The sequence below is a fragment of the Giraffa tippelskirchi genome, chromosome 7 (genome assembly GCF_054371585.1).
Source record: "Giraffa tippelskirchi isolate mGirTip1 chromosome 7, T2T-mGirTip1v1.2.pri, whole genome shotgun sequence".
NCBI classification, from domain to species: Eukaryota; Metazoa; Chordata; class Mammalia; order Artiodactyla; family Giraffidae; genus Giraffa; species Giraffa tippelskirchi.
This window is the reverse complement of record NC_137281.1, coordinates 92,297,733-92,325,358: the sequence shown is the minus strand read 5'-3', so window position 1 is coordinate 92,325,358 and position 27,626 is coordinate 92,297,733. Positions and strand designations below refer to the sequence as shown.

Sequence of the window (27,626 nt, the reverse complement as noted above, 5' to 3'; positions counted from 1 at the left end):
CATCTCCACTTCTCACCCCATTACTAATGAGTTATTTTGAGGTCTGTAATCATGATGTGAGAAAATCAACAGTGATCATTCCCTTGGTGCTCTCATTGGCTCAGAATGCTGAAGTCCAGACCTCCCATGCCAGATGTGCTGAGAAAGGCAGCTGGCAAGCAATGCTGCTTGCAGAATGGGCACAGCTGGCCGTAAAGAGCACTGACTCTCAGTTCTTGGCCAGGTTTCTCATCTTTCATGTAGGTAATCACTGTTGTGGTCCCAATGTAAAATAACCTTTTTAAGTGGTGATATGTACCCAGTTTTGCATTTTTCAGCTGGGCATTTTATGGGAATTGTTGTGCCAGGATGCTGGCATCTTTGGTGCAAGACAAGCAAGGCTGGGAGCCAGGATGGAACAAGTCAACTAAGTGAGTCAGGTAAAGCATCAAGAGGAACCAGAGGCAAAACAGGAACCAAGGCAAAGTCAAGTTTAAGGCCACTTTAGACAGGCAAGGAAGACAGAAGAATACACCAGAAATGAAGATAACTGGAGAAGCAGCTGTTAAGAGATAGGTGCTACTCCACACTGTCTACCACCTGCATTCCAAGGAGATTCAGGCCCTAGAATATAAACACCAGGAGACAAGAGTTTGGGTCTAGTTTATATCCTACTTGATCCCCACCTCCAAGAATAGTTCCTGGCACAGAAAGGGTGCTCAGTATATATTTGGTTAATGAATAAATGAACCAAAGACAGATTTTTAAAATTTAGTATTTATAGCATATTTAGCAAAAGCATTCACCCACTGCATCTCATGTGATCCTGTAGCAACTCTTTGAGGGAGTATATTATCCTGTTTTATGAATGAGGGAGCAGGCAGTGGATAAAGGGACTGAGCAATGGGGTCACTCAGCTGCAAAGTGGCATCTCAAGGCCTCAACCCCGAGCTCCTTCTGCACTTGGAGTCAATCACCCCTCAGCAGACAAGCCAACAGGTACAGGGAGCTGGGAGCCAGGGACAGACTGACATCTGACAGGAGACCTCATGTCTGTTTTCTTGGAGTCAGGGGCTAGTTCTTCAAGTGGGCAGTGGAAGGCTGGAGATGCAGCATCTCCTGATGCCTTGTGGGCTGTGGTGAGTGTGGCCAGTTTCTACCAACAGTGCGTCCAGGGCCGGCTCTGAGGTGGGGAGTTGGCAGAGGGCTGGTGGCCTGAGCCAGCAGTGATGCTGCTCTGCTGAGCCCTCCTGAGCATCAGCCAGTGTATTTGTGGGGTGTTTCTGCCAAGATGCTGAGGCCCGGAGGGCTTTGATACTCACCCTGGCCAATGAGCCTTTTGCCTTCCTGATGCTGCTGCATGGGTGAGAGCTGACACCTGCTGATGCTTGGTTTGCCAGGCCCTGTGCTAACTGCTCCACATGGGGCCCTTATGGCAGTGCCATGGAGGAGGGACCCGTGCTATTCTCAGTCTGTAGACCAGGAGCCTCGGGCTTTGATGGTATCCTTGCCTGGCTCATGAAGTTTTGCCATCTCTTTACTGTATCAATCTGCCTGCAGTACAGGAGACCTGGGTTCAATCCCTGGGTTGGAAAGATCCCCTGGAAAAGGGAATGGCAACCTGCTCCAGTATTCTTGCCTGAAGAATTCCATGGACAGAGGAGCCTGGCAGGCTATAGTCCATAGGGTTGCAGAGTCAGACATGGCGGAGTGACTACGCTTCCATACTTTGATCCCTGTGCAGTGTCTTAACGGCTTGCAGGTCCTCTCCTCTTGGGAAGAGCTCGGCCTTTCAGCACATGTCTCTTGCTTCACCTGGACCACTGGCTGACCCTTGCTCTCTCCTCTTCCTTGATGCCTTTGCTGGCCTCCCACCTGCAAGACCCTCTCGTTTTTGTCTCTCCTTGTGATTTAAAGCTCCACTCAAGTTTCAGCTCCTCCTTGGCCTTCCTGACTATTCCAATCTGGGTTAAAATGTGCCTTCTTCAAAATCATGAGTCCTTTAACTCAGTACATGACAATAGATACCCTTGCATTTCTCATGTTTCTGTGTCTATGTTATACCTGATCTGGGTTACATTCCTTTGTAGGCAAGGGCACTGTCCTAGCCTGCTCTGGCTGCCATAACAAAATACCATAGACTGGTGGCTTAAAAAAAAAGACTTTTTGTTTTTTCTCACAGTTCTGGAGGCCAGAAGATCAGAGTGCCAGCATGGTTGGGGTCTGGTGAGAGCTCTCTTCCTGACTTGCCATCCAATGGCATTTATGGCTGTATTGTTATGTGATGGGCAGGGGACAAAGTGAAAGGGGAGGGACAGGAGGAAAGAAAGGAGAAAGGGTGAAGGATAACTTACTTTCTCCTGTCTTTCCCTATAAGGGCACTAATCTCATCATGAGAGCCCCACCCTCATTATCTCATCTAAACCTAATTACTTCCCCCAAAGCCCTACCTCCTGAAACCTTCACATTGGGAGTCAGGGCTTCACCAAGAATTTGATGTCATTGCCAATAGAAAACACTATCTCATGCTTCTCAGGTGTGTCTCTGCCTTTGCTCCAAGCAATGAGTTTACTGACCTGGTCTATTTTCAGCTAGTTTTCCGGGAATGGTGGATTTTTGGTGTTTGAGTCCTCTCTTTCCTAGTCTCTTTTGGATCCACATCTGCAAATGGCTGATGAGAAGAGTCCTAGTTCATCACCTTCTGTCTTAAGAGTGCATCTCTGTTTTGGACTCCCTACTTGTTTTTGCCTTCTTTATCATCTCTATATAAACACCAGGGAAGATCCAGATCATTTGAGATATTTATTCCTAGTTCATCTACCAGATGAGAGACTTTCAACAAATTCAACTTCTTTGAACTTTGTTTCTGTGTCTGTAAAATGGACTGAGTAGTATCTATTTTCTAAGTTTGCCACAGGGTCTAACCGAATTAATGAGGCAAAGGGTCTAGTATAGTAAATGATCCACTTATTTTTAGGGAAAATAGTGTTGGGGATACACCACTGAGTGGAATCAATATGTATTTCTGGACACGTGTCAGATATTGACTTAACAACTGCTCTATGTTTTGTTTTTTATTGTCCAGGATGAGTTTTCAGGAGATGACTTGCTTTTTGTATTCTGATGTGTTTTAAATTGCATATAATCTTAGAAAAAAGCATCATAATGCTTAGTTCTGCTGCAGATCCTCAACACTGAAATTTGATTCCCTCGAATAGGTTTGAGATGATTAAACTGAGGGATGTTGGAAGTGGCAAATGTGAAAGAGGAAAGGCAGTACATGATCTAAGTTGTCTCTCAGTCATCATGGCTACATGAAGATGCAGTCGTCCTTGGGGTTTGCATGAAGAGGGTGAGAGGGAACTGTGCACTTCAGGGTAGTGCAACCCCCCACCTTTCCCCCACCCACCTCCCGTGAGCTTTGGGGGCTGCACCATCTCAGAGCACAATCCTTCCTGAAGGGCCCTAATGGGTTAATTTATAAGCAGCTTACATGGTATGTGGAACTGAAAACGCAACGTTTCCTTTTAAAATAGCTAAGAGTTCTGACCTTACAACCTTTAAAATACAATATACAGCTCAGGGAGATTGAGCAAACAGCCATTTCACAGCACAGAATTTGGTCCCTACACAGTATTTATTTCTGACTCCCAATACAAGTGTCTAAGGCTTTTCCCCCCAAGAGCTGCCAATATTTCTGGTATTTTATAAAAGTGCAAGACAGATGAAATGGAAGTTGAGATCATTTTAAAATATGTTTTCAGTAGGAATAAAGAATAAGAGGACAGAAACTATCAAAGATAATTAAAATTCACAGATGATTAAAGAAAATTAATTTTACATGATGGTATAAACCACCTTCCTCATAAGGCCTTAAATCAGGGATTCTGGTAGAAAACACAGTTGGCTGGTTTCAGTTGGTATCTTTTTATTTTCTCTGTCAAATCTCCAATGGAGCAACTAATCAGTAGTGAAATGTTGAAAAGATAGGTAACTAGAGGGAAGAAGATGAGTAAAAACAACAACAAAAAAGAAATGAGAAAAGAGAAAAAAAAGCTCATTTTAGACCCTGGATCCTCAGTATTAGAATAATTGAGTGTTGACTGTGGCTGCCTTCCTAACTGACTGATATGGGACTAATTCTAAACTCATCCCTCATTTAGTCAGTGGCTAAACATCACTCACACATGTACACCCCCATCCCCCACACCCCCACCCACCCAAATCCCATTCTTTCTTGTCATCCTCAGTGCCATCTCTGCCTTCTTTGCTTCGAGCAGCCCAAGCAGAGGGAAGTGAAAAATATCCACATTCAGTGGCATCAATAAAGATGCCAGTTTCTCAACATATCAGATCAAATGTATTTCTTTGGGACGGTATGAAGTCATATCTGGTGGCCTGAAATGAATCTCACTGGGGTTTGAAAAAACCAACAGCAAATCTGTGTTTTGAATGGTAATGAAATGGTAATGTTATAATTGAAAGCAGGTGTGAAGTATATTGCACTGAACATTCAACAAGCAGAAATGTAATTGTGGTAGCGTGTGTTTGGGGCATTTTGGATGCCCCTCAAAGCCCCCCAGGACATTCAGCAGCTGCAGTCTGCTGTTGCACAGCCTTGGCCTTCCGTGGGTTATAGCCAGCCTAAATCAGAGCTTCAAGTTCATGCCTCTTGTCACTAAACCAAAGAAGTGCTATTATTTATTTTTAAAAGCTTTCATGAGTACTTGTTATAATCATCACATTATTAAAAGCATAGCTATCATTTTTTTTTATTCAAATAAGATGTTTTATTAAATATGTCAAAATAAAATAGTGTCTAGTGGAGAGGATCCAGCCTTTGGAGTCAGAGTTGTGTTTTAATCCTGGGCTCTATGAATATGGGTAAGTTGAAAAATTTCTTTGAGTCTTTGTTTTCTTAACTATAAAATGGGGATAATAATACCTACTTTAAGGGGTTGACCTATTTTTAAGTGAGATAAGGTATAGATTGAATGTTTGTCTTCCTCCAGAATTCATGTATTGAAAACTCACCCCACGGTGATAGCATTAGGAGGTGGGGGTCTTTGGGAGGTAATTAGATCATGCAGGTGGGGCCATCACAAATGGGGTTAGTACCCTTATAAAGGAGATCCTAGAGCACTTCCTTGCTCCTTCCACCATGTGAGGTTCTGCATTTGAATCAGGAAGTAAGCTCTCACCAGATGCCAAATCTGCCAGTGTCTTGATCTTGGACTTTGCAGCCTCCAGAACTGTGAGAAGTAAATTTCCTTTGTTTATAAGCCACCCAGTCCATGGTATTCTGTTACAGCAGCCCAAATGGACTAAGACAGTAAACAAAGCATTTAGAACACCACTTGACCCATGGTAAATACTCAAGAAAGGGCAGTGACTGTTACTGTTGTTGCTATTGCTATTGTCCTCCCTGGTCTGGGGATGGAAGAGAGGTTGATTCTTTAGCTGGTAATATAGTCTAGCCACCTGGATAAAGAGATGGAGAGTAAGAGATAAGGAAAGAAGTTGTCATAGTCCTCAAAGAACCTTAAAACTCCTAAAAGGAGGGAAATCCAACTCCATTAAATTCAAGAGAGATTGAAGGGAGAAGGGCAGAGTTCTGAATGAGGCCAGCTAGGGAAGTTTCAAGGCTCCAAACTTGAGCATGGGAGTTGTGTTGTGAACCTCTCTTTAAATCCGCCACAGTGGGATCAACAGCGGTAGCAAACCGCCACATGTGGGCGTAAGAGAGGGAGCCCACATTTGAGGCAAATGTTTTTTATTGAAATAAAATCTTCATACCACAGTAAAATGGAAGGAGCTTGCCTCTGAAGTTTGAATTTTGGAAATTGCATCCACCTCTATAACCCCCATTCTGATTAGGACAGAGAACTTTTCTGCCAACACAGAAAGATCATTTTTTCCACTTTTCGAGGCACTTCCTCCTCCTCATTCTTCTAATTTCTAGTACTGTAGTTTTACCTGATTTGGTGTTTTATCCTAGTGGAATCACACTATATGTACTTTTTCCTTTTTGGCTGCACCACGCAGCATGTGAAACCTTAGTTCCCCAAGCAGATTGAATCTGAGCACCCAGCATTAGGAGCCCAGAGTCTTAACTACTGGACCACCAGGGTAGTCCCCCATATGTACTTTTTTATGTGTAGCTCAACCTAATGGTTTTAAGATCCTCCATGACACTGGATATATCAGCAGTTGGTTGTGTTTAATTGCCAAGTGGTATTCATTTGTATGACTATCTCACAACTTGTTCATTCTCTTCTGAAGGATATTTAGGTTTCCGTTTGGGGGCCGTCGTGACTAAGGCTGCGGCAGACTAAATCTTTTGTGAGTATGTTTCATTTCTCGCAGGAGAGCCCTTCAAAGTTGTCCCAAGTTGCGACAAAGGGACAGGTCTGTTTTGTTCCCAGTCATTGGATAAGAGCTGTCTCTGGGGACAGAATCTAACTCTGGCGAGGTAGATCCCTTTTGCAGAAGGAGGCATCTGGGAAGAGACTCAGCTGTGAACCACAAGAGCCAAACACTTGCAGCTAGGCGAACGAGGGTTTTGGTCTAACAGGGAGCGCCTAGGTAGCTCACCACAGCATCCACTACACTGATCTAAGAATTCTCTCCTACTGCAACGTCATGCTTTCTTTTATGTTTTCCTCTGAAAGTTTCATGGTTCTTTTACATGGTCTATGACTCATCTCAAATTTATTTTTGTGCATGGAGGGAATTAGGAATTGAAGTTCTTTTTTCTTTTTTTACATACACATATCCAGTTGTTCCAGCACCATTTGTTGAAAAGACTTCCCTTTCCCTATTGAATTTCTTGATGCTTTTGTTGAAAATCAATTGACCACATATGTGTGGGTCTATTTTTGGACTCTCTATTCTGTTTCATTGATCTATTTATCCTTACATGAGGCAGTGTTTGAAAGAAATCTGGCAGAAACAGCATAAGCCTTTTTGATCAGGAAGGTAATTTAGTAGCTTAGGGAAGCAAGGAAAATAGTATGGTTTATGCAGACTCACTAAGGCAAATGTATCCAATAATGGGCCCCCATAATTAAAACCTGAAGTAAATTGCATGGTATGTGCTCAGAATTGATGAGGCTATGCCATGGTTATAAACCAATCTGGAAATCTTAGTGGCTCACTCTTACAGAAGTTTCTTTCCTGCTCACATCACACCTGGTGTGAGCTGAGTGACTCTCCTGGGTACCTCTTCTCCAAGCGATGACTGGGGACACTCCCACTGCCTCCATCTTAGACCTATGCCATTTGAAACTTAAGCTTTCCACAGTGCCATGGCCAGGGAAAGGAGAGCTGAAGGTCCACACGGGACATTTTTAAGTGTCCGACCTTGGTGTGCTCACACCATTTCTTTTGGTATCTAACTGCTCCGTACCCAGTCACATGACACAAGCTAACTACAAGGAAGGCTGGGAAGCGTAGTCTTTAGTAAACACAAGCATCGTCCCTGCCACAGGTGAGCCTGTGCAGTGAAGACACGGGACTTTCCTTGTGGGAAGCTTTTTAGTAGAGCTGTTAAATTCCTGAGCTCTACGGCTAGATTTTTCCAGGTTCAATCCTGTTTCTGCCCCCTTACTACATGGGTGTCCTTGAGCATGTCACATACATTTCCTGATACCCCAGATTCTTTGTCTGTAGAATGCAATGCATAATAATACTAAAGTAGTTGTGGTGAGAATTTAAAGAATTAGTGTACATATAACCCTTAGCATAGGCTTGGCATACAGTAAGTATTAATATTTAATAACATTGTAGTTGTTATTATGTGCATTCATAGAGACCTGCAGGTATTACTTGAAAGGATTCAGATCCTTACGAGCCAGTCAGCCTAGCTTCCACCCATCTATTCAGTGTTTTGTTCCACAAATCCTGGGAGCTCTTTGAGGGACCACAAGAACTGAAACAGCTCTGTGCTCCACTGCCTGTTTCTGAGCCTCATACTGCTTTCTGTTTTCAATTAAAGACATTTTTTAAAATTAAAATACAGCTGGCTTACAATATTGTGTTTCAAGTGTATAGCAAAGTGATTCCGATATATGTGTGTGTGTATATATATATAATTTTTTGATTATTTTTCATTACATATTATTATAAGATATTGAATACAGTTCCCTGTGTTATGCAGTAAATCCTTGTCTTTTATCTGTTTTACATACAGTAAGCTTTACACTGCTTTAAACTTACAGGTGTTGTTTCCTGGGATAATGTTAAGGGCTCAAAGGCCATACATAGCAGAATTTTAAAAGAATTTTTAGTTCCAAGCATCTTGGATTGTAAGTATTTTGAAGCTTTTTCTCATCATCTTTGATAGAGGCTAACGTGGTCAGTGATAAGCTGATTTGCAATGATAGCCAGTGAAACCCAAGTTGTTTAAATGAGAAGCAGATTAGGAGAGAGGACCTAGTGTCTTTTTATGGAGCAAACTAGAAAGGTGTACTCAGTATTTGTTTGGCTTGTCACAAGTTAGTTTTAGGACAGAGGGTAGATTGAAAATGTGTTTTATTATTATGATTAATCAGAGTTAAAGTCTTGTCTGTGTTACTGCAAAGGTTCCCTTTTCTTCCTTCTAAATAACCGTGGATAAAGTACTTCACCCCTCTGAGTGTCAATGTCTCCACATCTATATGGGAAAAAATTGGAGACGGTGTTGATAAAAGACAACAGATTCTGATAATCTTCTGATCAGGAAAAAAATGATAATCTTCTGATCAGTAGCAGTCTGGCTACTGCTTGATAATCACATACAACTGGAGAAATGTTGGTGACATTGTGAAACACTATGGTTTTCAAGAATTTGAAACGCTGATGATGTAATAATCTGAAATAAAGATAAAAATGACACTTGGTTATTGATGACTAGTCATGCAGCTGTTCCTTATTATAGTCTAGAAGGACTGGAATTGAAGGGTCGTGCTGTGGGGGAGGTGGGGTTGGGGAAGATTGGACACTAAGGTCAGGTTTGACTTTTTTGTTTATTTGCTTTCAAAGAAGTCTTGTTATTATTCTCTTAACAAAATGCACTTGACTTGGACTTGGACTGTCCTGCCACCTAGATTTTATCATTGTTTGCTTATTTGTTTTTCACTTAATTGGAAGCAAACAATGGAATTAAGTCAACAAGAATAGAACTGAGACTGAGCCATCAAGTTCTGCTTCAGTTTCTAAATTGGTGACTTCTCTCCCTGCTGATCTTATCTAAAGAGGCTCCTGGTGCCCCAGCCTCAGCAAAGGGACTGACTGGAGTCTGCTCTTGGAGGCAGGAGATAGAACTCTGTATGGGGGGTTCTTAAGCAAGTGCCTATTACTTGCTCCAGGGAAATCCTTCCAACATTTTATTTTAAGGTATTTTCTGGCGGGGAACATTTATCTTTGAGTGACTTCTAAAGTTCCGTTAGCCATGGGAAGGCTGAACTAGAAATGGCTTTGCGATTAACTACCAGGGTGATAAGCACTCAAGAATTCTCTAGCGAGAGGGCTAAAGATAGCAAATTCCACATGCTGTACTTATTCTCAGAGTGCCAGGGAGACAACTCACATTACTTGGGCTTCATTCATCTTACATGGTGTAGCCAGTTGTGTATTTACACGTTGTCAGGCCAAACCCCTTGGAGTGTTCTGCAGCTGGTACGGGCTGTATGGTATTCCTCTGGCATGCAGGACATTCCTTTGGAGCCCATGAAGCAACACATGTACACTTAAGCCTAGTCTTATGGAGATCCAAAATTGTCCTTAGCCTACAAATCTATCTCTAGTTCTGTTGTTCTCAGTTAGCATCATGGCAGTGAAGCCTTGATAGCCAGCTATTTAATAGAGATGGTATTTTTAGGAAGCAGTGGCTTATTCATGGTTTATCAAATCTATGCTATTCACCCATGAATTTAAATGTTAGGATGTAGGTCTGGGTCTTCATCACCTTGTAAAGATCAGTTATCTCCTAAATTGTTTCCAGCTTCCTGTTTTTGTTTTTTTTTCCTGCCTTCAGATGATCAGACCAAACTCCTTAAGCCTCTTAAACCTTGAAAGTGTCCCCCATACACAGAAAACACAAAGGCTTTCTGCTGCCCAAATGAAGAAGTCCTGCTTCTGTAGTTCTGTCATCTGGTTCCACCAAATTTCCAACCTTTTCCTATTAATCTTAGAATGTTGGAGGGGAAAAAGATTTTCTAAGATTCCAATCTTAGAAATGCCCAGCACCCATACAGTAGGGAAGATTTGCTCAAGGTTACACTGGGAATTAGCAGCAGCACCCCTGGAATGGATGCTCTGTGAGGTCACAACAGTATTTTGCTTATTGCTGACACCAGTGCCCAGAACAGCCAAAGATTCAATAAATGTTTATTGAATTAATTCATGAAGGAGCCAGCCCTACACCACCAGTCATCAAAATCTGAGCTCAGCTCTCTTCCTGTCTCCCTCTCTCCTCTGCAAACCCCACCCTATTACTGCTCCAGGTGCTCACTCAGGACATACTCCCTACCGTGATGGCTCCCCTCAGTCTAATTCTTCCTTCAAGACTCAATTCAGTCCTGAAATAAAAGTGAAAGTGGCTCAATCATGTCCAACTCCTTGGAACCCCATGAACTGCAACCCAGTAGGCTTCTCTGCCCATGGAATTCTCCAGGCGGAAATACTGGAGTGGATAGCTGTTCCCTTCTCCAGAGGATCTTCCCAACCCAGGAATTGAACTCAGGTCTCCTGCATTGCAGGCAGATTCTTTACTCTCTGAGCCACCAGGGCAATTCAGTCCTACTACCCCTCAAAATCATTCTTGATGGCTCCAGATCTTGCCTTCTCTCATTCAGTTGGCCTCCTGTGGCATCTGTGATATTCATGCTCACTAAGCCCAGGCTGCCATGCTTTGTGCATTGATCTTGGTCACCTAGGGGCATCTTTACCTCCTCACCCATATTAGCATCCTCTGCTTTGCAGGAAATCTGTTCATGGGTAGTGAGCAAGGCAGTGTCACTGAGTATGATGAGTTTCATTCAGGCTCTTATACGCCTCACTCCATCTTCTTTTCAAGTATCTATTATTTCACCTACCTATATATCTGTCTTCATCCATCTCATGTCTTAGTTGTGCTGGGATAATGGAAGGTATAATAGTTGTTTCCAGAATGCATGGAGCAGAGTGTAGCACAGGAATCCATGGAGTTCAGATAAAGAAGGAAAGACACCAAAATTAAAATAAAATTTGAAGAGGAGTGAGAGTTGGCCAGACAGAGAAGAGCAGAGAGGATGTTACAGGTAGACGTAACCTAGAAGCACAGAGTTTGGGAAACTGCATGTAGTGTGGTGTAGCCAGAGAAAGACTGTGCATGGGGAAGTGGAGGAGATGAAACAAAGGGTGTAGGCAGCAGCCAGATGCTAAAGAACTTGTCTGCAGAAGGATTTCAACTTGACTCCACACTCAGTGTCATTTTGTTTCTGAGAGTACAAGACTGGAAAAACAACATAAATCCTCACAGAGAGATGCTAATAAATAAATTATGGTTTATACTTGGAAATGAATACCATTCAGGAGAATAAAGTACATCTGTATGTGTTCATATGAGAGAATCTGCAAATTAAAATGGGTAGAAATATTTATGTAAAATTACAAATATCCATGTATATATCACAGAAAAAATTGTGATACTTGAGAAACTAATAGTAGAATTTCTCAGGGTCTGAGACGAGTGAAAAATTGACATTTCATTGTCTATCCTTTAGTAGTATCCAATACTTTGTCCACCTGATGCGAAGAGCCGACTCATTGGAAAAGACTCTGATGCTGGGAAAGATTGAGGGCAGGAGGAGAAGGGCACGACAGAGGGTGAGATGGTTGGATGGCAACTCTGATTCAATGGACTTGAGTTTGGGCAGACTCCGGGAGATAGTGGAGGATAGGGAAGCCTGGCCTGCTGCAGTCCATGGGGTTGTGAAGAATCGGATACTTCAGAGCGACTGAACAACATTAAAAAACTTAAAACTGTATCTGTATCACCTTGACTAAAAGAAAATCCTTACTTAAAACATGAGCAGTTCTTTATACCTAGAGTCACTTGGCATCTTGAGAGATTTTAAATAAGGAAGTGATGTGATAAGATTTCCAAAAGATGGTAGGACAGCACTGGAGAAGGCAATGGAGAATGCTGATGAAGGCAGGAGATCAAGCGGTGAGCTTAGACTCTTGCAGGAATCCCAAGCAATGATGAGAGGCAGCAGTGGAAGTCAAGATAAAGTGCTATGGAAGAGCGCAAGATGAGCATGTGAGAGCTCTAGGACAGGCATATGAGGAGCAGGGAGGAAGGTAGCGTGACTACCAGGTTTGTATTGCTGTAGCAACTGGCTACCTAGTGTTGCTGCCACTGGAGAGGGAACATGGGAGAAAGATTTTTTATTTTAATGCATGCAGTTTTTAGATATGTCACATTTGAGGAGCTTCTGTTAGGCCGTTAGTATTCTTTAACTAGGCGGACTGGTGGTCCTTGTTGGTGTCTTCCAGGAATTGCCTTATAGATTTCACACTAATAACATAAATGGACACCCACCATTTTCGTGGCATCCACAGAACCTGAGTCTTCCCTTTCAAACCACAAGGGTCCAGTTAGTCTCTAGTTAGTAGGACCACGAAAGCAGAAAAACCAAAGCAGCTTTGGCCCTGTGTCCTCTGCCCCTGTTTGATAGGGAGGGAAGTTCTGTCTCCTTGATCTTGAATATAAGACCCACCCCCCCACCTCCTGAGAATCTTGCCATTTGTGATACAGCGTGATACCAGTGTTTGAACCCAGACTAAAGAAAGATGGTTTGACTGCTTATGCTCTTTTTTAAACTTTCAGAGCCCAGCAGCCTAGTTTGTCTGCTTCCCTAGGTACTTGAAAATGTAAAATGAAGGAAAGTAAGTTTAGTTTACCAACCTATTTATTAAGTTTATTTCATTTACTAAATAATACATGCCAAGGGCATCAGGGTGGGGGCGTGTTTCTGCAGAATTATCAGGATAATTCCTTTGAGCCTCTGATTGTAATCCAGTTTCCTGGACATAAATTGAGTCCTTTGCACTTATTGTTTTCACTAATGATTTTCCAAAGGTTGATTGGCGGTGGTATGGGATTTCTAGGGCTATCTCATAAGCATTTAAAGCTAAAGGGTAAGTAACTGTGGAAGGAATAGGAAAATCAGACTGTAATACAGTAGCCTTGATGTTTTCCCCTCCAAACCTAGCTGGTCCCCAGAACAGAAAGAAGGCTAAACCCCTTCCTAGGAAATTTGATATAAGCCAGTTCCTCAGCTTTTTATTTATTCTCCTACTTTTTTGTCTATATTAAGGATTGTTTGATTTCAGCATGTGTACAGCACTTGCCATTTCACTCATGGAAGCGAGATGCTGTGTGATTAGTTAATAAGTGTTTATTGATTACTTGTGGGCCTCTTGGCAGAATTGAATTAGAGCCAGGTGCTACCCCTTTGTACTCAATGGTAATATTTTTTGTTTGTTTTTAGTTTCCTTGTAGAAGATGAAGAAATATATTCTCTTTGCTAACAACAATGACAATGGAAATTTTCTTTCTTACCTCTGTAAATGCCAAGATACTTAAGTGTGGCTTCCTATTTTTAGCTGAATGATGAGCAGTATGATTCAAATCATTTTTTTCTGTAGCTGCCTCCAGTACAGTTTTTATATATAAAGTGAAGAGACCTGAAGTTAAAAAGTGGCTGCTTCTTCCTACAATAAGAAACAAAAGCAAAACCTGAGAGTTTAAAATCTGAATGACAAAGCCAAATATTCATCCTCTGTGTTATCACTGATTTAGGGCAGGAATGACTTGTCTTGTTAAAAATTTTCATGAAATGTATTGATGCAACTACCCTCCTTTCTTTTCTCCAAAAGTGCCTACTTTTGTAAAACAGAAACAACACTTTTTCAAGAATAAATAACGTATGGATTTAAAAGTCTGAAATCTTTATAATGTTTTTAAATTTCTATGCCAATTTATATAAGTTGGTGGCAATTGATTTTATTCATAGGCCCTGAAATTCTTTCCCTTCCAGCACCACTCCCTTGTTTGCTTTATATATTCTTAGAAGAAGGTATGAATTAAGAATAGAATGCCTAAGTTCTTCTACTCACTGGCCTTTCATTCCTTGATGCCTTCATTTTATTATAGCTATGACTTATTTCCAAATAATGAAACAACTTTTAAGATATCAGAGAGTCTATTCTCTTGGAGAAAAAATGTTTATATGAATGTGTAATATTAATATTGATCGTTGTTGTTGTTGTTCAGTCGCTAAGTCATGTCCGAGTCTTTGCAACCCCGTGAACTGCAGCACTCTAGGCTTACCTGTCCTCCACTATCTCCCAGAGTTTGCTCAAGTTCATGTCTATTGAGTTGGTGACGCTATCTAACCATCTCATCCTCTGCCATCCTCTTCTCCTTTTGCCTTCAGTCTCTCCCAGCATCAGGGTCGGAGTCTTTTCTAAAAAGTAGGGTCTTTGCATCAGGTGGCCAAAGCCACCTGATGGAGCTTCAGCATCAGTCCTTCCAATGAATATTCAAGGTTGATTTCCTTTAGGATTGACTGGTTGGTGATCCTTAACATATCCAAAATTCATAAAATTGACATGAACTGGTACACTCAAATCTATTTGAAACCATGCCAGCATGAGCTGAAATGGTAATTACCGAAAAATAATAGGCAGGATCACAATGCTTCTGCTATAGCTTCCTGTAAGTTGTTGCTTTTAACCATCTTAACCACTTTAAATGCACAGGACAGTATTAAGTATATTCACATATTCACATGATTTTGCAACCATGTCCATAACTTTTTCATCTAGCAGAGCTGAAATTCTATACCCTTTAAACAACAGTTTCCATTTCCCCCTCCCCTAGCCTCTAGTGACCATGATTCTTTACAATTTGGTTGCTCTAGATACCTTACATAAGTGGAATCATACAGTATTTGTGTTTTTATGACTGGCTTATTTCACTCAAGATTCATTCATGTGTGTGTCAGACCTTCTTTCCTATTTTAAAGTTGAATAATAGTCCATTTTATGTATATACCACATTTTGTTTATCCACTGATGGACAACTGAGTTACTTCTACTTTCTGGCTCTTGCGAATAATGGTACTGTGAACATGAATATCAGACAGTTCTTCTAGACTCTGCTTTTGATTCTTTTGCATATAATCACAGGAGTGGGATTGCTGGATCATATGGCAGTTCTGTGTAAAACTTTTTTGAGGAACCAAATACTATTTTCCATTGGAGATGTATCATTATATATTCCCACTAACAGTGCACAAGGGTTCCAATTTTTCTACCTCTTCACCCACACTTGTTATTTTCTGTTTTGTTAGTAGTCATTCTGATGGGTATGAATTACCTATTTGCTTTTTGCTACTTGATTCTTAATTATGAATAATTAAGGACCATCAGATAGTTGAAGAAAGTTTGATAAATGAAAAAGAAAGAAAAATGAATAGAAAAAAATGACCTCACAGAAAATAGAAATTAGTCAAATGGTAAGAGAGCTTTTTTTTATGATTTTTCAAGAAATTGTGAATAGATATTGGATCTATAAAATAAGATGCTCTAAAATGAACAAATGATCAAACAGTTAAAATGTGACTTGATAAATAACAAGGTTCTACTGTATAGCATAAGGGACTATATTCAATATCTTATAATAATGTATAATGGAAAAGAATCTGGAAAAGAATGTGTGTGTGTGTGTGTGTGTATGAATCAATTCGGGGCTTCCCCAGTAGCTCAGACAGTAAAGCGTCTGCCTGCAATGTGGGAGATCTGGGTTCGATCCCTGGGTTGGGAAGATCCCCTGGAGAAGGAAATGGCAGCCCACTCCAGTACTCTTGCCTGGAAAATTCCATGGATGCAGGAGCCTGGTAGGCTACAGTCCATGGGATTGCAAAGAGTCGGATACGACTGAGCAACTTCACTGATATGAATCAATTTGCTATATACCGGAAACTGACACATTATAGACCAACTATACTTGAAATTTTTAAATGTGACTATTGAAATTTTAAAAATACTGAAAGCATAGAAGGTAATGTTGATACAGTCTCTTACAAAGTAAAGGAGATAGAGTAATGGAAACAATAAGTCATGGAGAATAAATAAAGAAGGATGAGACAGAGACAACAAACAAAAGAGAAAGAAGAAACTTATCAAGCAAATATTTAAGATAATTTTTTTAAACTGAAAGACAAGAATGAAAAATTTGCTGAATGTCCAAAACAAATGAATAAAGCATGGTCTACAGAGAAAACACACAGTTTCAGAAAGTTCTGAATACTTGGAATAAATGGAAGGTTTTATGAACTTCTTGAGAAAGAAAATAACAAAATAAACATAAAAACAGGCAAACCACAAGGGAACAAGAATCACAGCAACAAGGGATGTAATTTGTTCATGAGGTAAAACTTCAGGTTTTTGAGTGAAAATTTTCAATTTAGATTTGCCTATCCAGCAAAATTATCAGGCAAATGTAAGAGTAGAGTACAGATATTTTCAGATATTCCCTGAGAGGGAGAAAAAACAAAAGAGGAAGGTGAAATTCTGAAAATAATTTCAGCCCAGGAGTACAATGAAGGAGAGTACCAGGATAGCAGCTAGGCTGTACTGACTGGCAGCAATTAGTCTTGATTGGAGCAGGAGAAAAGATTGATTTAGGAAGAAGTTATCAGAGTAGGTGTAGGTGAGGGAAAGACATTTCACAAATATATCACTCCCTTTGATTCTCTAGATAATATAAGAAGGTGATACAGATAAACATTATAAGAAGGAAAACAAAAGCAACTAGAAACTCAAGGAAAAGTAAAGAACCATCAGTTCAGTTCAGTTGCTCAGTAGTATCCGTCTCTTTGCGACTCCATGGACTGCAGCACGCCAGGCTTCCCTGTCCATCATCAACTCCTGGAGCTTGCTTAAACTCATGTCCATCGAGTCAGTGATGCCATCCAACCATCTCATCCTCTGTTGGCCCCTTCTCCTCCTGCTTCAATCTTTCCCAGCATCAGAGTCTTTTCCAGTGAGTCGGTTCTTTGCATCAGGTGGCCAAAGTATTGGAGCTTAAGCTTCAGCATCAGTCCTCCCAATGAATATTCAGGACTGATTTCCTTTAGGATTGACTGGTTGGATCCCCATGCAGTCCAAGGGATTCTCAAGAGTCTTCTCTAATACCATGGTTCAAAAGCATTTGATACTCAGCTTTCTTTATAGTCCAGTTCTCACATCCATACATGACTACTGGAAAACCCATAGCTTTGACTAGACAGAACTTTGTCAGCAAAGTACTGTCTCTGCTTTTTAATATGCTGTCTAGATTGGTCATAGCTTTTCTTTCAAGGAGCAAGCATCTTTTAATTTCATGGTTGCAGTCACCATCTACAGTGATTTTGGAACCCAAGAAAGTAAAGGCTCTCACTGTTTCTATTGTTTCCCCATCTATTGTGCCATGAAGTGATAGGACTGGATGCCATGATCTTCATTTTTTGAATGTCGAGTTTTAAGCTGGCTTAATATAACCATACTGTACCATTTAGCTCTCAGAGTGAACAATATTTATGGAGTCATCATTATATAGATACTGTTTAGCCTAATTCTTAAAGTTGAAATCAATTTTCAACAAACTGTGGAAGACAGTCACTGACTACAAAACAGCATGTAAACTCTATCAGTCTTACACTATAAAAGTGTAAATATGAGGAACAGAAGTTCAAAATTGGGAATTGAATGGAGAAATGAAGGGTATTCATAACTCTTCATTCCCACAGAGTGGGAAATCAAGAAAATCATTACTTATAGCAGATGGAAGAAGAAATGAAGAGATAATTTGTTGTTGCTTATTCACTAACTTGTATCTGACTTTTTTGTGACCACATGGACAAGAATACTGGAGTGGGTTACCATTTCTTTTTCTAGGGGATCTTCCCGACCCAGGGGTCAAACCTGCATCTCCTGCGTTGCAGGTGGATTCTTTACCACTGAGCCACCGGGAAAGCCGAAGAGATAAATATAGTATCTGGGCTTCCCAGGTGGTGCTAGTGGTAAAGAATTCACCTGCCAATGCAGGAGATACAAGAGATGTGGGTTTGATCCCTGGGTTAGGAAGATCCCCTGGAGGAGGCAATGGCAACCCACTCCAATATTCTTGCCTGGAAAATCTCATGGACAGAGGGGAATGACAGCAGCTGAGATGTAGTAAGGCTGTTGTGATATTTTATTTTAACTCATTTCTTGACCATTTGATTTTAAACAGTATGTATAGATTACATTGATTAAATGAGAATTTTTAATAACGTATTAAAAGTAAACCTATAGCAAATAATGGAATGTAATAATAGCATGCAACATCTATAGAGAAACATAGAAAATATTTGTTGTACCTTCAACAATCTGAAAGTGGAAATACAATGTGATCATAACTTCATCAAATATATATGCATGTGAGCAGAAATTAAAAGGTAATATTCCAATAAAATAGGTATTGTGTGAAATTATGAATGATTCTTTCTTTGCAAAATTTAATATTTTTATATTACATTTTCAAGGATGCAGGTTAGTATTTATTGTTATTATTATATGCAGCTGTTTTACCTTTCAGAAATATTTACGAAAATGTAATGTGACAGTGAATTACATGAGAAAATAGCATCCTATAAATATGCTGCTTTGGTGCTAAGAAAGGTCACTTTGACTATAAAAGAGTTACAATGAAGAGGACCATTTATATAGGCTATGCTGATCAGTTTCCAATCTCTCATTTCAAATATATAAATTATTGCTGAAAACATGGTTTATGTTTGTCATAAACAGATTTTATGTCACTAGATGAGTTGGCTTCATTGCTGGAAATCTATGCTTTTATTCCAAGCAGTGTCTTGTTGTTGGGAGACAGGAGAAGAGATGGGCTTAGTTTCTAATGTGCTTTGCAAATGAAAGCAATCATCAAGCATAGTGCATTTGTGTTGTCAATTGGAGATTTACAAAATTTGGGGTTGGTATATTCTTTGGGCTGGGCCAAGACTGGCTTCAATACCTGTATACTTGGAGGCATCAGGCACTACACCTGAGCCACTTAATAATGATGTTTTCCAAACTACTCAGGACTATAGAACTTCCTGCTAATTTACTTTTCTTTCTCTATTGCTCTTATGATGTTGAAAATAGGGGGAAATATGTTCTATTGGTTTTCACAATTTCTTGTTAACAGGAATGGTAGATGTGCAGAAAAGAGTTAATGTAACAGGCCTGAGGCCTTTTTGAAGGCTGTGCTTACAAGGCTGGCCCTTGGCTAGCATTTGGGAAAATTTGGCACTTGACTCACTCCCTTTAGAGATGAGGGCAGTCCACTGTGCCTAGACTGTTCACACAATGTGATCATGCCAAACACCTGCTCGCTTCTGGGAATCTAGTGTGGTGGTATGTGGTAGGCAGAGGGTGCCTGTGTGACCATACCCCAGTAAAAACCTTGTGTGCTGACGCTCTGATGGGATCCCTAGACAGAAACATTACACATCATTGCATTTTTAGTTGCTAGAGAAAGGAGAATACACAAATGTACACTTCCACAGGAAGGAGAGGGCAGAAGGAAGCCTGGCATTGATTTTTCTGCCTGTCTTTTTCTATTATGATCCAGCTGTGTATTTTTACTATGTGCCTGTGACATATCCTAGGTAAGAATACAGCTATATGCTGAGTTCCGTGAATCCTAGTGAATTTCCGAATGTGGAGGTGACTTTTTTTGGGACCCATAAAATAGTAGGAAATAGATTAATCATGCCCCCATTCTCTCATTTCTCCAAACCACCCCTTATCACCACCAAGTCAAAGATTTAAGAGTAATTTTCAAACACTTTTTCTAAGAAAGGACTAGAAGTCCAACCAGTCTGAACCAGTATGTCTCCACTGAGGTTATACTTTCCACTTTACTTTTGAATAACTTCAAGATTTCATGTTTTTAAATGGAGTTGTTGTTGAGCTGCTAAGTGGAATTCAACTCAGACTCTGCAATTCCATGGACTGTAGCCTGCCAGGCTCCTCTGTCCATGGGATTTCAAACAATTGACTGGTTTGATCTCCTTGAAGTCCAAGGGATTCTCAAGAGTCTTTTGCAACTCCACAGTTCAAGAGCATCAAGTCTTTGGCCCTAAGTTTTCTTTATGGTCCAACTCTCATATCTGTACATGACTACTGGAAAAACTATAGCTTTGACTAGACAGACCTTTTTCAGCAAAGTAATGTCTCTGCTTTTTAATATCCTGTCTAGGTTGGTCATAATTTTTCTTCCAAGGAGTAAACGTTTTTGAATTTCATGGCTGCAGTCACCATCTGCAGTGATTTTGGAACCCAAGAAAGTAAAGTCTGTTACTGTTTCCATTGTTTTCCCATCTATTGTGCCATGAAGTGATGGAACTGGATGCCATGATCTTCATTTTTGGTTGAGTTTTAAGCCAGCTTTTTCACTCTCTTCTTTCACTTTCATCAAGAGGCTCTTTTGTTCCTCTTCACTTCCTGCCGTAAGGGTGGTGTCATCTGCATATCTGAGGTTGTTGATATTTCTCCCTGTATTTTTGATTCCAGCTTGTGCTTCATCCAGCCCAGCATTTCATAGGATGTACTCTGCATATAAGTTAAAAAAGCAGGGTGACAATATACAGCTTTGACATACTTCTTTCACAATTTGGAGCCAGTCTATTGTTCCATGTCTGGTTCTAACTGTTGCTTCTTGACCTGCATACAGATTTCTCAGCAGGCAGGTTGGATGGTCTGGTATTCCCATCTCTTTAAGAATTTTAAGGGATTAGAAGAGGGTATAGGTTTTTCTAGGTGCTCCAGCCACATTTGCCTTCACTCTGAAACAGTCTCCTTAAGCCGCAGGCTTTTATAAGTGGTGTTTCCTCTGCCTGGGGCACTATTCCACCTACTCTTTACAATGCTCTCTCCACACCCTTGCATTAGTCTTTGGCTAAAAGCTGCTTGTTAAGGGAACTCTTATCCCCACATGTAGATAGGTTTTTTTTTAAATACTCTGGTTGTGTTCTGTACTTTGTCTTCATAGCATCCATCAATTAAACCCTTTTGTGATGTCTTTCTCTTCCACTAGGGGCTTCCTTGGTGGCTCATATGGTAAAAAATCTGCCTGCAATGTGGGAGACCTGGGTTCAATCCCTGGGTTGGGAAGATTCCCTGAGAAGGGAATGGCTACCTACTCCAGTATTCTTGCCTGGAGAATTCCATGGACAGATGAGCGTGGTAGGCTACAGTCATACATTTAATGAGAAAAAGATGGTGTCTGTCTTGTTAACTGTTGCTGAGCTAGAACCCAGGACAGGGCCCGCTACCTAGCAAACTCTCAAAAAAATTTATGTTGAGTAAAAGCATGAAGAAACTCTGTTTGGTTGCAGTAGTAAAGGTTTTGGTCTCATTGCACGTGTCTGTTTCTTAGGTTGGACTGAGCTACAAGCATATCTTGAGATAAGGTTGGAGTACCAGTCGTTTATTTAGAAAGTGATTTCAAGAAGCATTGGTAGGGGAGTGGGGAAGCAAGGCAGGGAAGGGAAGCCAACCCAGGGTGAATAGCAGGTTATCCCTGTGGGCACAGTGACTCAGACCTGCTCAGGGCCTCCAAGACTGTGCAGAACATGCCTCAGAGTTATTCTGAGGGGTGATAAATTGGGTATCTAGTCACTAATTCCCTTTTCTATCTTGTCTGAAGGCTGCTTCCTGCTGCTTCCAGCCTATTTCATTTGAGAGCCTAGCAGGCTCCTGTGGTGAGGGATGCCTCCTAGGCAAAGAGGAGAAAATGCTTATAATAGCAGGACCTCAGCCTTTAGTGGAATGCTGTTGAGAGGATACCGTGGTGGGTCACCAGAAACTTCTGGGACAGTCAGAAATGCAACTGGATGAAATTGAAGCAAAGAGTATCTATAACTGTGTCCTGTGGCAAAATAAAGGAAAAATAAAACTTTGCATGTGCTCAGTTGCTCAGTTGTGTCTGATTCTTTGCAACCCTTTGGACTATAACCCACCAGGCTCCTCTGTCCATGGAATTTCCCAGGTAAGAATACTGGAGTGGGTTGCCATTTCCTTCTCCAAGGGATGTTCCTGACTCAGGGATCAAACCAATGTCTTCTGCATTGGGAGGTGGATTCTTTACCACTAGTGCTATCTGGGAAGTCCCCAAACTTTGTATATGCAGTTGTTATTGTTGCTCAAGTATATTTGGAAAGTGTGTGGGCCAGTGAATTTGCACAAAAAGCTAGCACATGATGTATGTATAGCTGTAACCACAGGAAAGCTCATATTGGCTTAAAGTTGGAGATGTTGAAAAAGGTTCTGAATGAGGGGCTGAGACCATCTCACCTCTGTCCCATGGAGTCATCTCTACCAAGAGGGATGTGGTCAACAGTGTTTAAGTGTGTTTTGTAATTGCTCATACATTTTTAGGAAACAGTCCTCCTAGCTAGAATCCAGTAACTGACCTGACTTTAACAAGAAACTGAAAGATCCCAGGACTGAGTATTGGACCATAATCGTTGCTTGTTTTCAGAACGTCAGCAAAAATATCAACTTTCTATGTACCTACTGACTTTCCTCTCAGTGGAGTGGTTTTACTGCTAGAGCAAGGCTGTTGTAAAGACCACAAGAATCATGCTGAGAACCTATGTAGCATGTGTGAAAATGCAACATTTTCTATGTCATTTCTGGGACTCAGGGGAGAAAGAACCACATGTTAAAAAATTAGGGGTGGAAAAGGAATAAAAATAATAAAAGTTGATTATTTGTTGGGAAGGAAGCAATTACTTGTTTTAGATTGAAATTGATAATGAGCCCACTCTAGCTCATTATAATTGAGAAGCAAGATGGGAAAAATTCAACAACATGAAGTGATTGTTGGGTTGGACCCCAGATTAGGAACTCTCTGTTTTAGGCCTGGCACATCGCCTGTTTGGTGGCTTTCAGAACCTCTGATGGATGCTGGTGCCTAATGATAAGCTTGAATTCCAATCTTGAGTCCTTTTATCACCACAAGGCATCTTCGGTTGGCTTTCCTGACTGATCCCAGGGAAAGAGAACAAGAACCACTGAGCAAGGACCATGTGCCTGACCCAACATTAGGTGTTCTATCATATAGTATCTCATTTAATGCTTCTAGCAGCGCCATGAGCTAGATGTTGCAATCTCCTTTTCAAATGAGGAACCCGAAAAACAAAGAAATTAAGCATTTTTTTCCCAAGGCCAGACAGCTAGTAAGTGGTGGGGCCGGACTCACATGTGTCTGGTTCCAAAGTTTGTGCCACCCTGTGTGGCGCAGGTGACCTCTCCATTTTCCCATGACCTTGGGAAATCAGCTGAAGTGTTATTGCCCTTGTTTCCCATGTTAGGGAATGTAAGGCCATACATTTAACACTGCTCAGCAGTGTCTCCTTCCTGGAGCAAAATAGTCCTTTATATTAGTGTGGTGGCTACCCTATGATGAGCTGAGATGGTGGGCAAGGAAGCAAGGCATTACAGACTAACAAAGCTCTCACTAGGGCTCTACAGTGTTTTAAATATTTTCTGCAGAACCCAAAAGAGAGTTGGGAGAATCAGAATATCAGGGCATGTGGTAATCTGAATCCGGTGGTCAGAAAGAAAGAATTTATGTTTCATGGTCTAACTTTCCATGTGGTTTCAATTGGTCCAGATTTCAGATCTTTTGTTTTTTAGACCTGAGGGCATGGTGGTGGGTGGGTGTGAGACACCTAAGTTTTTTCCATCGCTTTGAGTCACAAGTTGTCACTTTGTCTGCTGAACTGATTTTTATCTCTTTGGGGTGTTATCCTGTGAAGAGAACTGTAATATCAGTGGAAGAATTCTTTCCTTCATTGCATAAGATTCTTGGCTGAGGCCACAAACTAATTTGATTCTGAAATGATGCTATATAGAAAAACTCATCTTTGAATCTCTGGGGCTTCCTCCAACTGAAATATGCCGACTCTGTTTTTCACAAGTCACGCTAATTTCCACATAATGTAGCGATGGCTCAGGCAATAACAAGGGGGAGGGAAATTGATTTTGAAAGCCAATTCTGAGAGATGAATGGAGAAAAATTTGGAATTGGAAAGGTAGGGAGAACTGGTATATGGTACACCATGAGTCATGACGAGTTTTAACAATACTGATCCCCTGGATCCCAGAGGTTCCGGTTTCATTGGAATGGTATGGAGTGAAACTTTGGCACTGGGATTTTACAAAGCCAAAATTTGAGAACCACCAGGTTAGAAAGTAATGTGTGTTCTTCCCCGAATTGTGATGTCAGGTAAGTTTTAGAGAGAAACCAAAATTTACTGAGTCGTACCAGAAGGCTTCCCTGGTAGCTCAGTTGGTAAAGAATCCGCCTGCCATGCAGGAGACCTAGGTCAAGAAGATCCCCTGGAGAAGTGAATGGCTACCCACTCCAGTGTTCTTGCCTGGAGAATTCCATGGACAGAGGAGCCTGGCAGGCTACAGTCCACAGGGTCGCAAAGAGTCAGACACGACTGAGCAGCTAACACTAGACCAAGAAAGCGGTTGTAAGGTCTGATTGAGAGAAACTGGTCCCTGCCCTCTTAGTGTGCACACATCAAAGTGTCACTTTCCATATTAGTCACAAACCCAGGGGGCTAGCTGGAGCTGGTACCTCAAGCAATGGACGCATGGGAAAGCACTTCTTTGGAGATGATGTTTTTAGGTTTCATATTTCTTTACCCAGAGCTCCGGGAGCACTGCTGTGTTTGTAATAGTTTGAAATTTAAAAGTGGAAGCCAAATAGGGCCTTTTTATCTCTACCATGGGCTGCATAATGCACTGCTCAGAAGTAGTTTGACACAGGGCATTTCTAAATGTCAGACTAGGCTCTCGAATGACTGACAGGCAAACCAGAGAGACAGGCAGAGCATAAAATTTGAGCTGGTGATAGAATCCGTGCCGGACCCACTGACTGACAGGCTGCCAGGGACCCAGGCAGGAGCTCTGCAGAGTCTTTCCTCTGGAACTGGAGCCCCACATTTGTCGGACATGCTAGAAATCATATCTGGCTGCTCTCTGCAGTGACAAACACGGACTTCACTCTGGGGCTCCTGCCTGTTAAGTCTCCTCTGGTTAGTGGAGTGATTTATTTTGGGGACCGCTCGCCTCGGAATTGAGTTATCTGGCCTGCTCTGCCTGTCTCTGGGGACGTCTGGCTCAAGTGAGTGGGTGTCAGACTCCACCCACCTATGTTGTCATTCAGGGACACAGACGTTTTGGAGTCACGACTTTTCCTTGGATTCTGAAGAGATGTGGGTATTTTTCTGAAGTGATCTTGTATTCAGTTGTCAGCCCACTTGGGTAATTCTGAAAAGCCGGATGTATTCTAACCCAAAGTGGCACACCTCACTGAAAGAGCCCAGCACAGGCTTTGTTGGGACTGCCCTCATTTAGATTAGAAATTGGAAAAGATACTCAGTCTGTGTGGGTGGGAGTGGAGTGCCCCCATCATACCCTTGTGGTTAACGCCGTGGGTGGCACAGCTGACCCCTGCCCGGTGGGGACAGTCATGGCTTTCACCTCAGTGGTCTTCTCCTGGCCTCTGCCCACCTGAGAGCCGTATCACCTGCTCTTGGAAGTAATGGGACTTTATCACAAGCTCTCCAACTCCTGTCTCCTCGACTCCTCTCTCTAGATCAGAGACCTCATGCTCTTATGATCACATGGCCAGACAGGTCACACAGGGATGTGACAGGTCAGGGTAAAAGACACTGGGGGTTCTAGGGCCTGTGGCAAACTGGAGAACAGGGGACCCACCTACTGGGAACACCTGCTACTGAACTTCAGCCAGTTGTTGCCAAGAAGGGACTCAAGACCCCAGAGTCTCAAGACAAACTGTAAATACAGAATTGTATGAAATCTCTTGATTGTATATGTTGACAGCAAGTTAATATTTTAAAGAGAATGAGACAGACAAAAACTTCTATGTGTCAGATATGGCCTGGGGCTGCCACTTCTGGTCACTCTCAGAAGCAACCTCTTTCAGCAGTAAAAAGAATGAATTGTTCCATGGTATGATTTACAAACAGTTCATCTGTTCCCTTGTTGATGAAAATTTGGATTGTTCTCAGCTTGGAGCTATTATGAATAAAGATGTTATAAAGAGTCTTGGTTAAAAAAAAAAAAGGAAAAGAAGCATCCTCTTTCTATGCCTCTGGATCTCTCTCTCCCTCTACTGCCATCTCTGCCTCTTGCTGCCTCTCAAACCTATACATGAGCATGTAGGAGGGACCTAGTCCAATATCAGGGCTCACTGTTACCAGTGAGAGAACAGATGACGTCGGTGTGGAGCCCTTTCACCCACAGAAACCTCATCCCACAGGACGGAAGACTTGGGCACCCTCCTCCTTCAATGTCCTTTGTAATCTTTGAAACCCAACCGACTTCTTTATTTCCTTGGTCAAGAAGCTAAGCCAGATGTATTTTGTTAATACTGCTAACATAAAGCAAAGAATAATGTTTGCAGAAGAATTGGAGCTTGTATATTCCCTGAGAAGGAAACAGAATACATTTGATTTTTGTGATCTGTCAAAAACCTAGAATTGCCATGCCCTTCTCCAGGGATCTTCCCAATACAGGGATCAAACCCAGGTCTCCCACATTGCAGGTGGATTCTTTACTGTCTGAGCCACTAGAGAAGCTATCTGATTTAATATTGAAAATAATAGTATAGTTTATTTAAACTCTTTCTCTAGTGTCCCTTTCAACTCAAGATTCCTTAAAGAATGGTCTTTTATAAATTTAAGGTACCCTTAAATAAAATGTGTGGCAAACACACAATGCTTACAGAAACTATTCAGGAACTTTCTTTGCTTCTAAGTTTTGTTTTTTCAGAATGTATAGATCGTGAAATATCAGTGGTTAAAGCAAAGCTGATAGGTTTTGTTATTAGAAACTGTCAAGTGGCTGTTCATCCATAGCCTTTGTGGATATCAGGTGTGCTAGACTTTGGTGTCAGAGAAGGCAATGGCACCCCACTCCAGTACTCTTGCCTGGAAAATCCCAAGGACAGAGGAGCCTGGTGGACTGCAGTCCATGGGGTCGCTAAGAGTCGGACACAACTGAGCGACTTCACTTTCACTTTTCACTTTCATGCAATGGAGAAGGAAATGGCAACCCACTCCAGTATTCTTGCCTGGAGAATCCCAAGGACGGGGGAGCCTGGTGGGCTTCCGTCTATGGGGTCACACAGAGTCGGACACGACTGAAGTGACTTAGCAGCAGCAGACTTTGGTGTAGCAGCAGTAAGAGGAATTTGTGGCTTTGTAATAGTTTTACTGTCAAGAACATAAGTAGCAGACTCAGGGAATAGTGTCTGGCAACCTCAGAGTCAGAAAATTGGGGATCTGAGTCAAAATTAGGTCGCTGAAGAATTGTGTTGTACTGAAATGTACTGTGAGGTCTTCCCTGGTGGCTCAGATGGTAAAGAATCTGCCTGCAGTGTGGGAGATCCAGGTTCAATCCCTGGGTCAGAAAGATCCCCTGGAGGGGGACATGGCAGTCTACTCCAGTATTCTTGCCTTGAGTATTCCATGGACAGAGGAGCC

The 27,626-nt window shown here is 41.5% G+C and overlaps 1 protein-coding gene across 1 annotated transcript in view; it reads left to right on the top strand.

Annotated features, from left to right (window-relative positions):
* The window catches only part of RYR3 (ryanodine receptor 3), a 555,495-nt gene that overhangs the window by 70,085 nt on the left and 457,784 nt on the right, over window positions 1–27,626 (top strand). The gene's annotated exons all lie outside the window — the stretch shown is intronic.